Below are 13,858 nucleotides of genomic sequence, written 5' to 3' on the forward strand. Positions count from 1 at the left end.
GGCTTCAAGCCATTTCTCGGAGTCTTGACTCGTCAAAGCATTTGTGTAGCTAGTAGGTTCCTCATGTTCTAAAATCTCTATTTCAGAACTTTCAGTCAAAAGGAAATCAATATATCTCTTTGACGGAATGACAGTCCTACTAGACCTACGTTGGGGAACAACAGGAGAAGTTTCCACCTCATTAGGTTGAGGGACTTCGCATGGATTATCTCCAAGTGGGACGGTAGAAGGCGCATGAATGGAATGCACCGCCTCCTGAGCATTTTCATGCTGGGTCGTCTCTGACGAGGTGTGAACCTCATCCATTTGTTGCTCATCTCGAATTTCTTCGAGATATACATTACTCCCACTTGTTTTTCTGGAAATAAACTCCTTTTCCAGAAAGACACCATCGCGAGCAAAAAACACTTTGTTTTCGCTTTGGTTGTAGAAGTAGTATCCCTTAGTCTGTTTTGGGTAACCCACAAAAAGACACTTATCGGACTTGGGTGAAAGCTTATCAGAAAGTAAACGTTTTACATAAAATTCACAACCCCATGTCCTTAGAAAAGACAATTTTGGAACTTTTCCAGTCCACATCTCATATGGCGTCTTTTCTACTGCTTTGGACGGAGCTCTGTTGAGTGTGAATGCCGCTGTTTCAAGCGCAAATCCCCAAAATGAGGCAGGAAGGTTAGCAAGACTCATCATGGACCGAACCATATCTAATAGAGTTCGGTTCCTTCTTTCGGAAACCCCATTCAATTGTGGTGTCCCTGGTGGAGTCAATTGCGAAAGTATTCCACAATCTTTCAAATGATCACCAAACTCTTGAGATAAATATTCACCACCACGATCGGATCGCAATGCTTTAATTTTCTTTCCAAGTTGGTTTTGTACTTCATTTTGGAATTCCTTGAACTTTTCAAAGGATTCCGACTTATGTCGCATGAGGTAAACATATCCAAATCTGCTCACATCATCAGTAAAAGTAATGAAATACCCGTACCCTCCCCTAGCCAAAGTACTCATAGGTCCGCACACATCAGTATGTATGAGGGCTAAAAGATCATTGGCCCTTTCACTTGAGCCTGTGAAAGGAGATTTTGTCATTTTCCCCATTAAGCAAAACTCACATACTTCAAATGATTCAAAATCAAATGATTTGAGAATTCCATCCTTATGAAGTTTCTCTATGCGCTTTGAGCTTATGTGGCCTAATCGACAATGCCATAGGTAAGTAGGGTTCAAATCATTTGGTTTGTGTTTCTTGTTTTCTATGTGATAGATATGGTTTTGTAAGTCTAGTACATACAAACCATTTGATAATTTAGCAGAGACATAGAACATACCATTCAAATATGCTGAACAACAATTATTCATAATTTGAAATGAAAAACCTTCCGAATCCAAAATCGGAATAGAAATTATGTTCTTGGTAATAACTGGAACGTAATAACAATTATAAAGTTCTAATATTAAACCAGAAGGCAAGCGTAAACTATAATCTCCTACAGCTAAAGCAGCAACTCTTGCTCCATTGCCTACTCGGAGATCCACTTCGCCTTTGCTCAAGCTCCTACTTCTTTTTAGTCCCTGCACATTACCAATAATGTGAGATCCACAAGCGGTATCAAATACCCAAGAAGAAGTTGTAGCTAAATTAACTTCTATGACATAGATACCTGAAGTTAAAGCACCAGTCTTCTTATCCTCCAGATATTTGGGGCACTTCCTCTTCCAATGACCAATCTTGTGGCAGTGGTAGCACTCATGTTGAGCAGCTACCTTAGCCTTGGGAGTGGCCTTTGGCTTGGTTGAAGAGTTCTCATTGGCAACTACCTTGCCCTTGTTCTTCTTCATGGGAGCCCCTTTCTTCTTGAACTGCTTACCTTTACTAACCATTAGAACATCCTTATGTTTAGGTTTACTTGGTAAGTTTCTCTCAGCCTGAATTAGTGAACCATGCAACTCTTGCAGGGTAGCCTCCCCTCCTTGCATGTAGAAGTTCAACTTAAAGTTATGAAAATCTTCAGGCAATGATCTGATGACTATGTCAGTTGCCAGGTCCTTAGGATAAGGGAAACCCAATTTCTCCATGGTCTGAAAATGTCCAATCAAATCGAACACATGCGGACCAACGGGCTTCCCCTCTTCCAACTTGGAATGTATAAGTTTGCAGTTTGCTTCAAATCTCTCCAATCTAGCATTTTTCTGAAACAAAGTTTTCAGTTGCTGGATTATGCTGTAGGCATCCAGACCATCAAAACGTTTTTGATACTCTGGTTCCATGCAAGCAAGCATCAAGCATGTTACTTGCAAGCACTAGTGGAAAAAACCCCTGTTGTAGCCCCCTTGTTGAGGGGGGCATATATAAGTGAGCCTCAATAACCCCTTAGTCAACGCGGGTCAAAAGTTTAAGCATGTGGTTGGGGCGGGCCTTTGTTAGGTTCGCTTCTACAGATCCTGTTGAAGGGGGCTTTAGTTAGCCCGCCTCAATAGGTGGTATTCTAAAGGGGCGGGCTTCGTGTTGTTCGCTTCAATAGATATTCACAAAATTTAAATCAATTAAAACACCCCTCTCTCACCGCCAAACAGAGAACATGAACTGGGCAATTAATCCCCAAATCTCTATTCGAACAAAGCAAGAACAGTCGCCGCTCCTCACCGCTCCTCACCGTGCGGCTCCACCACCATCACCACCACCTTCCTTGCCTCCTCTTCCATAACAGTCGCCGCCGACCGTCGTCTTCCCTATCTCGGTTGACTCTGTTTCACACAGTGACGCAATATATCAAGGTTAGTTTATAATTGATTCTTGTTTTGCTTGGTCTTAAAATTCAGTTTCTCTTCAATTAGTTGAGCATAATGAGTTGATTATGCAGAGAATTTAGACTAATGTTTCAATATTGGATGAATTTACAAATTAGGGTTTGATATTTGTGGTTTTTCTAGTTCAGTTACAAAATAGAAGTTAGGTTAAATTTTTCTAGTTCAGTTACAAAATAGAAGTTAGTGATATGGGTTTTGTGTCTAAATGATGAAGGCCTCTTTTTTGGTGATGGTTTATGTAAGCTATGTGAGTAGCTCGATCCAAAGTATGCATATGAATTGAAGTGTTTGAACTTTTAAGTGGAGCGAATCGATATGAACCTGTTGAAAATATGTCTGCATAAAATATACTCATGTGTTCATTGTAATATTGATAGTTTATTAATGATGTAAACTAATCGTTGGTATTGGATTGTAGCTTTATAGGCTCTAAACTTACCATAGCTTGATGTATTCACTATAGTATATTGTGATGTTTTTTGTACACGCTTGTGATATATCTACAATATTCTGATGTATGACAGTGGAGACTGTTGTTGCTGCTACTTTGATTTTCAAGTTCTTTTAGTTCCATTTTTATTCTGCTACAATATTGCTCTTGCTGTTGTTGAGTTCCTATTCTGGGGTTTTGTGAGATCGGAAACTGTCCATAGACAGCTGCCTGTGGGGCTTTGACAGGTTCAACAAGGACTAAAATAGGTGCAACAATAAACTTTGTCACCTTCTACTTGGTTGCATTGCCTGTACTAGTTGTTATGGCATTTTTGGTCAAGGTTCGATTTATCGGTCTGTGGTTTGGGCTCGCAGCAGCTCAACCAGCTGGTGTACCTGATGCAACCAACTGGTGTACCTAATATAGCCTGCTACAGTATCTGATAATAACGCAGATTGTAAACACTTCTTTATTGCAAGTATTATGTTAACGGTGTGAAAAAAAACTAGTCTGCCCCCCTAGAGATTTTTTTAGTCTTTTTTTGTTTCCTGGTTAAAAATTTAATCAAGCCAGGTCGTCGAGCACCTGTCAAAATTTGAAAATGTACGCACAGTCCGCAGCCAACCTCCGTGCCTCTTGCTTTGCCGAGGACCAGTCTCATATTAACTAGTTCTACTTACAAGGCTTTTGAATATGGCTGAGTATGAGTAGTGCAAGGTGCTTGTAGCTTAACCCTTGCATAGTTGCATGCATAGGGGCTCGTTCAGTTATCCATCCTGTTGCATGGAAACAAACTGTGGTTTGATACTTAACATAAGAAAGGACTTTGATAACCAAATTAGGAGCTTCTATAGCTATGTTATTTTATGTGGAGCTTTTTCCTTTCTGTTACTTTTCAACTAAATCTAATAGCGTTTGCTTACTTCTAATTTTCAAGGTAGATGAAGCATCATTGCAAAAAGCGCTGCATTTGGTGTACAGCCTCAATCAGGACTATGTAGCTGTTCTGTTTTATGCTTCTTCGAGAACTTCAGACCAAGCTATTCAACCCTGTCTTCCTTATATCCATCTATTCCTCATTTTGCAATAGAAGAATCAGCCATCAGACCAAGGTTTGGACTTAAAACCAAATCTTAGTTTTTTTTAATTGAACAATTAGTTTTCAACATGTGTAACAATGATTACTTTTGTGCAGCATACTGTCAAAATATGGAATCTTGTGTTTGTAAGTTACTTTCATTTCTTTTTAAGTTATTTCTTTTCGTGCCGAATCAGATTCATGAAGTTTTACTCAACTTTCAGGGCATACCAACTGTACAAATTTAATGATGGGATTTGTCCGAATAGAGCGACTACGCAGGGGTTGAAAGGCTTCCCTGTAAAGGTATCATGCTTACTAATTAGCTTTACTTTTTTTGGGTAACTACTTGGATATATAATTTATGATTTGTTTCCAAATCAGTGTGCTCAACAAGTCGGTGCCCGCGAGTGTGGCTATTACATTATGAAGTTCATGCATGAAATAGTCACGTTACACCATAACTCTGATGAGCGGTTAGATAATGTTCGTTCTTTTACCATATGTTAGTTGAACTACTAATACTAGTACTTGTACGTAGTAGAATTCTTAATTTACAAGTAGCATTACTTATCATGTTACTTATTTCAGGCTTACACTCCAAGAAATGCGCCTTATACCGATGAGGAAATAGATGTGGTTCGTGAGCTATGGGCTAAGTTTTTTACAACCGAGTATTTATTTACTTAGGTTGTTTAGACACAAAGATGGAAGCGTTTATATCTTCATGGATTTGGTAAAGTTCTTTAATTTTTTCCATAATTACAAGTCTGCTGGATTTGCTAATTTATTGCTTTGAATACTAATATGCTGGTCTTGCTGCTGCTGTGAATACTGCTGTGAATACTGATCTGCTGGTCTTGCTACTGAATACTAATATGCTGGTCTTGCATGAAAGGAAAATGCTAGGTGTAGTCGTATTTGATTTTTTATACATGACATTGTCACACCTTTTACTATATGCTATGTTTTTTTGGGAACTGAAGTTAACAGTGGAATCAAATCCCCTGCATACTCCAGGCGTACAACAACCTGGCTTCAGTTTGTCAATTACACTGCTAAGAGGGCTTGTGTAAGAGACTCTTCATATACAAGAGGAATACAAGCTGAACTAAAATGACAACAAATAGTCCACAAACTACAAAATATGCATAGGTTACTCAGAGCCTGCATCTGTTCTACTGAGCACCTAGAAGCTGTTCTGAAATCTGACTACAATGTGTATGAATAGCATGCCAATTCTTCCACTGAGCAGAAAACTGCCATTCATGCATGCTCAGACAGATCCCATAAATGAATTTAGAAAATAGCATACCATAAAGTTTATAATAAGTGGTGTTTTTATTTGTATTTCTTTTTCTAGAAATCTTGACCTCCTCCCCCAATTTCAGTAGTCACTGGTCCGTATAGGTCCAGGAAATTCAGTCATCTGCAGTATAGAAAACCACATTCTAGAGCCAAAAGGGCAAAGAATTATGAATGTGTAAACTTTCATCCCTAGATCCATACAAAGAACCAAAAGGATCGCAATCCACATTCCAACTAATTAGCTTGTAAGCTGTTAGCAATCTCTGATGCATCAGGGATCAAGTGACGAATAAGTTCTCAATAGAAGCCTGGTTATTATACACAATTCTTCTCCATTCCTCTCTCTGAAAAAGACCTAGCAGCAGTTAAAACCTTTCTTTAATGAAAAACTGATCATCTTTTAAGGTTCAAGCCCCCCCTCCAAATTTATTAACAAGATCTTCTCCATCATCCGAGAAACACTACTTTTACTTGAGTCAAATTTCACCTCTACTTTTCACTTTCTAAAACTCATTCCAATCTACGTATGCACAATTAAGGCTCATTGGGTCGTTATAGGTCATATTTAGAGCTAAAATAACATTTCCGCTCCCAACTTTGAACTAAAGAACCTAAGGACTCATTTGATTCTTATTGCATGATTAATATGCATAGTTTTAACTTTCTAAAACTCATTCCAATCTACGTATGCACATTTAAGGCTCATTGGGTCGTTATAGGTCATATTTAGAGCTAAAATGACATTTCCGCTCCCAACTTTGAACTAAAGAACCTAAGGACTCATTTGATTCTTATTACATGATAAATATGCATATTTTTAACTTTATAAAACTCATTCGAATCTATTTATGCATATTTAAGGCTCATTAGGTCGTTATAGGTCATATTTAGAGCTAAAATGACATTTCCGCTCCCAACTTTGAACTAAAGAACCTAAGGACTCATTTGATTCTTATTACATGATTAATATGCATATTTTTAACTTTATAAACTCATTCGAATCAATTTATGCACATTTAAGGCTCATTAGGTCGTTATAGGTCATGTTTAGAGCTAAAATGACATTTCCGCTCCCAACTTTGAACTAAAGAACCTAAGGACTCATTTGATTCTTATTACATGACTAATATACATAGTTTTAACTTTCTAAAACTCATTCGAATCTATTTATGCACATTTAAGGCTCATTAGGTCGTTATAGGTCATGTTTAGAGCTAAAATGACATTTCCGCTCCCAACTTTGAACTAAAAAACCTAAGGACTCATTTGATTCTTATTACATGACTAATATACATAGTTTTAACTTTCTAAAACTCATTCGAATCTATTTATGCACATTTAAGGCTCATTAGGTCGTTATAGGTCATGTTTAGAGCTAAAATGACATTTCCGCTCCCAACTTTGAACTAAAGAACCTAAGGACTCATTTGATTCTTATTACATGACTAATATACATAGCTTTAACTTTCTAAAACTCATTCTAATCTACGTATGCACATTTAAGGCTCATTGGGTCGTTATAGGTCAACAACGTACTTAATTATCTCTATAGTCTGCAACTATATCTTTTAATTTTATGCTTCAATGGAATGTAAAGACAATATCGTGAGTGTAAACTTTGGTACTCATATATATTTTCCTTCCATGCAACTTGCAGGCTAGGGATCGAGTCGATTGGAAGAAAGTCAACACGACCTTACTTAAGGTTTGTAATGCATGATCTAAAGGGACCTAAGTGGCTGGATTAGAGACATTTGTTAGATTAGCTCTCTAGCATTTTGTCTTTAGTTGTTAATATTAGTTGTAATTTGTTAGACTAGCTAGGTGTTTAAAAATTGTAAACATACGTACTATATATACGCTTTGCTCTGTTGGGTTAATATAAATGAAGTTAATGTAATGATTTATTTATCAAAGATAAGCAGATTCATACCTTTGCTATTTTGGTGTTGATTGGGTACAGGTTTCAATACTCAATGGAGTATATATCTAGTTGTGGTTATTGCCGCCTATTTTATATTTTAAAAGAATTTGGAAAAAAAAATTAATGTTGTTGAAGGGGGCTTTTAATGTACGCCTCAACAACATATGAATTTTTGGCGCAAAAATAAGGACCTGTTGAGGGGGGCATTTAAGAAGTGAGCCTCAACAGAGGAGGCTGTTGAGGCGGGCTTCTTAAATGCCCCCCTCAACAGGTCCTTATTTTTCGCGTTTCTGTAGAGGTTGTTGAGGCGGGCTTTTGAAAGCCCCCCACAACAGATCACCTGTTGAGGCGAACAAAGCCCCCCTCAACAGATCACTGAGCTGTTGAAGCTACGTCTGTCGCAGCGGGCCTTGTTCGCCTCAATAAACCCAAAATGCCCCCCTCAACAGGTATTTTTTCCACTAGTGAAGGAGTTATCCTCTAGAGTTTGTCTAGCTCGCTTTTGAGCTGCAGTAGCATTTTCTGGCAAGGGTTCAGGTAGAGGATTGTCAAGAACACTTTCTTTTCCTTCCGCTCTGAGAACAATTCTCACAGCCATTTGCCATTGTAGGAAGTTGGTAGCATTCAGTTTGTCTTTTTCAATTAGAGGGCGCAAGTTAAAAGTAGAGTTGTTTGCACCAGACATGATAACTACAATAAAAAGTAAAGCAAGATTCAATATAATGTTTATCAAAAGTATCAATTAAACAAATTCAATTCACTACTACCCTTTATTCAAAATTAGAAGTCCCCATTGAATAAAGAATTAACCAAGATCCCCTCCCACTACAATCAACGGACTTTGGCCCTGCTACTTTAATTTATAGTATTCGAGGTAAGTAAACATTTTACTAATTATAACTGATTATAACTCTTGGTAGACAGGTTAACAACTCTTTGTATTTTCCTATCTCTTAGCTTCAAAACCCAAAACTTTGTCTTTTGATAGTTTTGTTGAGTTAAACCAAACATTAACATGTAAGTTTCAAAAACCTACCCTACTATCCCCGGAATTATAAGCAACACCCTGCTTTGGCAGAACCTATTACTCATGATCTAAGGCTTTATAGGTGTTGTATGGAAAAGCACTTAAACTCAATATTATTTTGGGACCTAAGTTTACTATGTTGGTTAATTAAAAGTGAACACATTGCTTTAAATAACCACATACATAAACTCAATAAGCATTTTAAGGCAATATAAAATGCATAAAAATAAATGTGATCCTAGTATGGCCCCTAAAAAATAAGCTCAAATCTTCTTGGGTTTCTGTTCATCTTTCTTGGATCTCCATCCTTGAATTTTTTATTGAACCTTCTTACTTCATCGAACTCATAATACGAACTTTATAATCTAATTTGAACTTTTAAATTAAATTACAACAATACAGAACGATGCGCAGATCGTATTTCAAAATTTACAAGAATACAAAACGATACGCAGATCGTATTTTCTATCCTATTTTGGGCCATACTAGTCACTTGCCTGTAACAAAATATCATAATATTCCATACACGCATATAATATTAAAATATATTAGACAAAAATTATTTACTTATTAACTATTAATAAGCAAATAACATTTCCAAAATAATACTAAAAACTTAAACAATTTAAGTTTAACATTATTTTAATTCAATTACTATTTAAATATGGCTAGAATAATCTCATTAATCTAGAATTTGCATTCATTGAAAATTACGAATTATGCTCAAAACGAAGATCTGATTTTTCAATTTAAAATAAATAAATAAATAAAATCAAATTACTCAAACTTTTTGGAAATTAATTGTATTTCCAACTTCCAAAACTGATTTAAAAGAGCTGATACATTCAATTGGACTTTTAATTCAAGTACTCAAACTGATTTTGAAAAATCCCCTTTATTCTTTTCTCTTATTTTTATTTTTTTATTTTATTGTTTTAAAGCAAGAGAACAGCAGGCAGGCATGAGACCCGCCCCTGCCTCGCCGGAACGCCGCCCTAATTATCCCTCCACCGTGGCTCCACCGTCGCGGGTGGTGGCCACCCAGCCATGGAGCTTGTTATTTTAATTTGGGTAACAATTACCTAAATTAAATTAATCTTTATTCAACTTTTGTTAAAGATTAACAATTTAATTAGGGTTTAATTATCCGAAAATAATGGCAAAAAAAATTTGAATAAATTAACAATCTTTAAACTGAATTTTAGGGTTGTTAGAAGTTAGATTTCAATTTAAACTCTTTATTAAAATTAAATCTAACAAGAATTCAAAATTTAAGGCATAATTATCTCATTTTATTCAAATAATTCAAGAAAATAACAATTATAATCCGAAAAATTCGAATTAAATTACCAGGAAGATCTATTGAATTTTCTTAACAAATAAAATCAAAAATTTTAATTGTTATCCTTAAATTTTATGATTAATCGAATTAAACATAAAAATTAACCAAATTCAATAATTAATATACAAAAATTCCGAAAATTAGTTAAAAAATTACCAAAAAATTTCGGCTATTGTATAAAAATTAGGGGATAATCAGTAGATTTATTTAACAAATTAAAAATCAAATCTTTAATTGTTAACAAATTATTTCCATGATTAATCTTATTAACCATTAAATAATTTAAAATCTGACGAATTTAATTTTAAAAAATCCGAAAATTTTTATGTGATATTAAATGTTAATTTCGACCCTGTGATAAAAATTTCGGAATTTTATAAATTTATTTTGAGCAAAAATTAATTAAATCACGATTTAATGATTCCAATCAATTAATATCATATATTAATTTTGCAAATTCAAGCCATAAATAAATCTTCCCTTAATTGAATCAAAATAATAATGTTGCATACAATCATGATCATAAAATATTATGCAAGAGGCTAAAACTGATACCACTGTAGGAACATATAGATGCATAAAGCGGAATTTCAGGAAACAATTTCCTAACATCTATCACAGGATCACATGCATAACAATAATATAGATCAGATTAAGTCGAAAGAATAATCACCTTTGTAGCGTGTTCTCCCGTTCGTATGCAAGCTTCAAAAATCTTAGAGCCCCACTTGTTGCTCCTCTACTTAGTCCACAAGCACCAATTGAATCCCACGTATGCTAGTACGGAAGAGAACGATCACGATCAATATCTTGCTTTGTTTGGGAAGAACGACGTTTCAGAGAAATAGAATTAGGGTTTTTGTGTTTTCCTTTTTGTCATACATTGAATGAACGTGATTTCTAAATCCCTGACATTATAACTATTATAATGTGAGAGTTTTAGGTTAACACAAAACCAAAGCCCAACATTCTTTCCCTTAATAGACCGGTTGCCATCGGGCCTTTTGGGCCCATTCCAATTAGTGCTTATATGTGTGACCTTATAGGATTAAATTATTTTAGTTGTAGGTCCAATCAATATTGTCCTACTAATCACATTTATTCTCTAGCAAGCAAATATGATTACTAAAATAATTAACTTATTATCTTCATAATTAATTCCTATTTGTATTTAGTGATTGCCGGAAATGTCTAAGTTGGACTATTTTTCATATACCAAAAGAAATCCCAAGAGATAATTGTAAAATTAAAATGCTTATGACTAAGTATAATTCTCAGAGTCTTCTGCAGTCAATGCTCATAATAACATGCCAGATCATATCTGGTTTAAAGGCCTAACGGTAATTACTAGAAATAGATATAACCACTTGACTGTTTAACTCCTGGACTACCCTAAACCAGCTAGCCAATGCTTCACCTAGCCTGGCTTAAAATTCCAAGAGGGTGGTTCATAATTAGCCAAATACATGTAACTGTAGCTAGGTCTAGTTGTATCGTGGTAAGGCTTTCTAGTGATTATTAAATATTATGAAAACAAAAATGGTGATTTTGGTAAGAAACCATACAGGTGACTAGTTCCATGAACTCCTTCATTCTCAATCCCAAACATCTCATCAAACTGTACTTCTGGCTATTGTATTCGTGCCACTGGTCATCCTCCTACTAACTTAGCATACAAGCTCCAAATCTTTTCCCTTTCCAAATTGTTATCCAAAGTACCGAAAATTGGACAATAAACCTCTTCTCCCTGCCCTCCCCTCCCCTCCCCTCCATATCCTTATATCCAAAATTCCAAACACATAGAAGCATTTATATAGTTCATCCCCAAAACTAGTCGTCCCCCACCCATCACTAACTTAAACGTTAACTACAGAAACAACAAGGTACAATAACCACTCTCTCTCATTCTGCTAAATCACTTCATGTTTTACATTTCCTAACAGGCTATAAGAGATTGATATTTCAACAACTAAAAGTCATGCTAAATTCATACGCACTTCATCATACACTATTTAATCAACTTCTTATTAATGGAGGGACCAAACCTCACTTTACAAAAATTTAACAATTAAGTATGACTATTTGACTTCCCTTTAACCACCAATTTACCCAATTCAAAATATAAATACTAAAAAAAATAAGGAATTAAACCTGGATAGAAAAGATCGAACATCAACCAAAAATAAATAATAAATTGCATTACCTACTTCAAGGCATGACCTAGGCTTTACCGGCATAGAGCGAACTACCTTCCAATTCTTCAATCTATTTAGTAACAAAAAATTGAACAAAAAGCCTTCTAAGAATGGACATCTCTTAGAAGACTTTAGTGCTTCGTGCACTCGGCTCGTGCGCCGCTCTTCGTATCCGCGATTAAATATATTTTTGATATATTATTTATCGTTTCGTATACGACGAATCACCGTCGTACGATACAATTTATTCGTTTCTCCTAGCTTACGAATATTCGCGATACTATATACGATTCCGATGCAAGGTCGTATCGTATAATACGTTTTCCAACTAATTCCCGAAAAGCTATTAAATGAATTTCTGATTCATTTAATCCGGTGATCTGTTACGTGTCATTGGTGTGACCTTGTAGGTTCAGTCAAGATTAAGCTGTGAGTTTAATATTCATTAGAACTCACTGATCGGAAGCATTTCTCCAGCTAGATGTTCCGATCACTTGATCTCACTGAATTAATTGTTCGCAATTAATCTGAACCTTGGTATTAGACTTAATGCACCTTGGGTGAAGGACATATTTCCTTTATTGTAATGAGTTTGTGACTTGTAAGAAAGCTATGACGAAATATAGATTCCCTAATATGGTTAGAGGCCATATATAGACTTAGCGTTTAATTGGTTAAAGGCCATAAAATATACTTAGTGTTTTGATGAAAAAATTGAAATTTTGTTGATTTGCAAGAATAGTTTCACGCCTATTGTTTGCAAATTGGTTTTAAGGATAAAAACCATCAAACATGGAATTGTGTCTTCACACACAAAGCTAGATTAGTTTCTAAAGGTAGAAAAATTCACGGTGTGGATTGTGTTCAAACCTCATGCAAAATCGCAATGCTCAAGTCTATAAATCAAGCAATAATTGCATATTGGTACATATGGCAATTGGATGACAAAACGTATTCCTCAATCAAATGTTGGAAGAAACTATGTACATGGCATGTCATAAGATTTGTGGATCCAAATAATGCTTGAAAGGAAAGCTAGCTTATGAAATCTAAGTACATATTTAAGCAAGCAATTGGGAATTAGAATTGTATTTTAGTACAACTAATAAATATTTTAGTTTCATAAAATATACATGAATCTTATAAATGTATAAGAAGTTTAGTGGGAGTACGTAAAACTTAATTGGTCCTATGTGTATCATACACATATCTCTCTATTGTGAAATAACATTAAAATGCTAATGACTTAGATTTGAAATTATTCATCAATGATGGACCAAGGCGAAACTTAGTACATACTGGGTATTAAGATCTATTTACAAAGATCTTATAATATTGTTTTAGATTAAGTAATGGCATTTTATAAATCAAACACGAAAGACTCCATTGGAGATATTCGACCCATATGAATAAACCTAAGTAATGAATGTTTGAACTATGAATAAGCATTTACTAAGTTAAACATCAAAGAATCTAATGAGATTCTTCACCTATATTATATATTAAAGAATTTAGCTGGATTCAGTATCTACTGAAACTGAATGAGCTAAAGTTAGATGAATATAATTCAATTGGGAATTATTCTGCAAAAGAATTTATCATGTATGATATAATATAAGGATCGCCAAAAATGTATCGTACGGCTTTAGGCATAACGAACATATACCAATCTCTATTGGTCTAAGTAAAGATCAAGTAGATTGAGATCAAGAAAAACTTATGTTACTTGAAAAGTACATA

General features: G+C 35.1%; 1 long non-coding RNA gene across 1 annotated transcript; it reads left to right on the forward strand.

The window, feature by feature from the left end:
- Positions 1-4,141: 4,141 nt before the first annotated feature.
- LOC130465942 (uncharacterized) lies at positions 4,142-7,403 on the forward strand. The gene is made up of 6 exons (XR_008925964.1): positions 4,142-4,356; positions 4,440-4,469; positions 4,547-4,628; positions 4,707-4,808; positions 4,914-5,058; positions 7,288-7,403. It is a non-coding gene; the product is annotated as an uncharacterized lncRNA (long non-coding RNA).
- Positions 7,404-13,858: the final 6,455 nt, after the last annotated feature.

The sequence above is a fragment of the Spinacia oleracea genome, chromosome 1, assembly GCF_020520425.1.
Source record: "Spinacia oleracea cultivar Varoflay chromosome 1, BTI_SOV_V1, whole genome shotgun sequence".
Taxonomy (NCBI): Eukaryota; Viridiplantae; Streptophyta; class Magnoliopsida; order Caryophyllales; family Amaranthaceae; genus Spinacia; species Spinacia oleracea.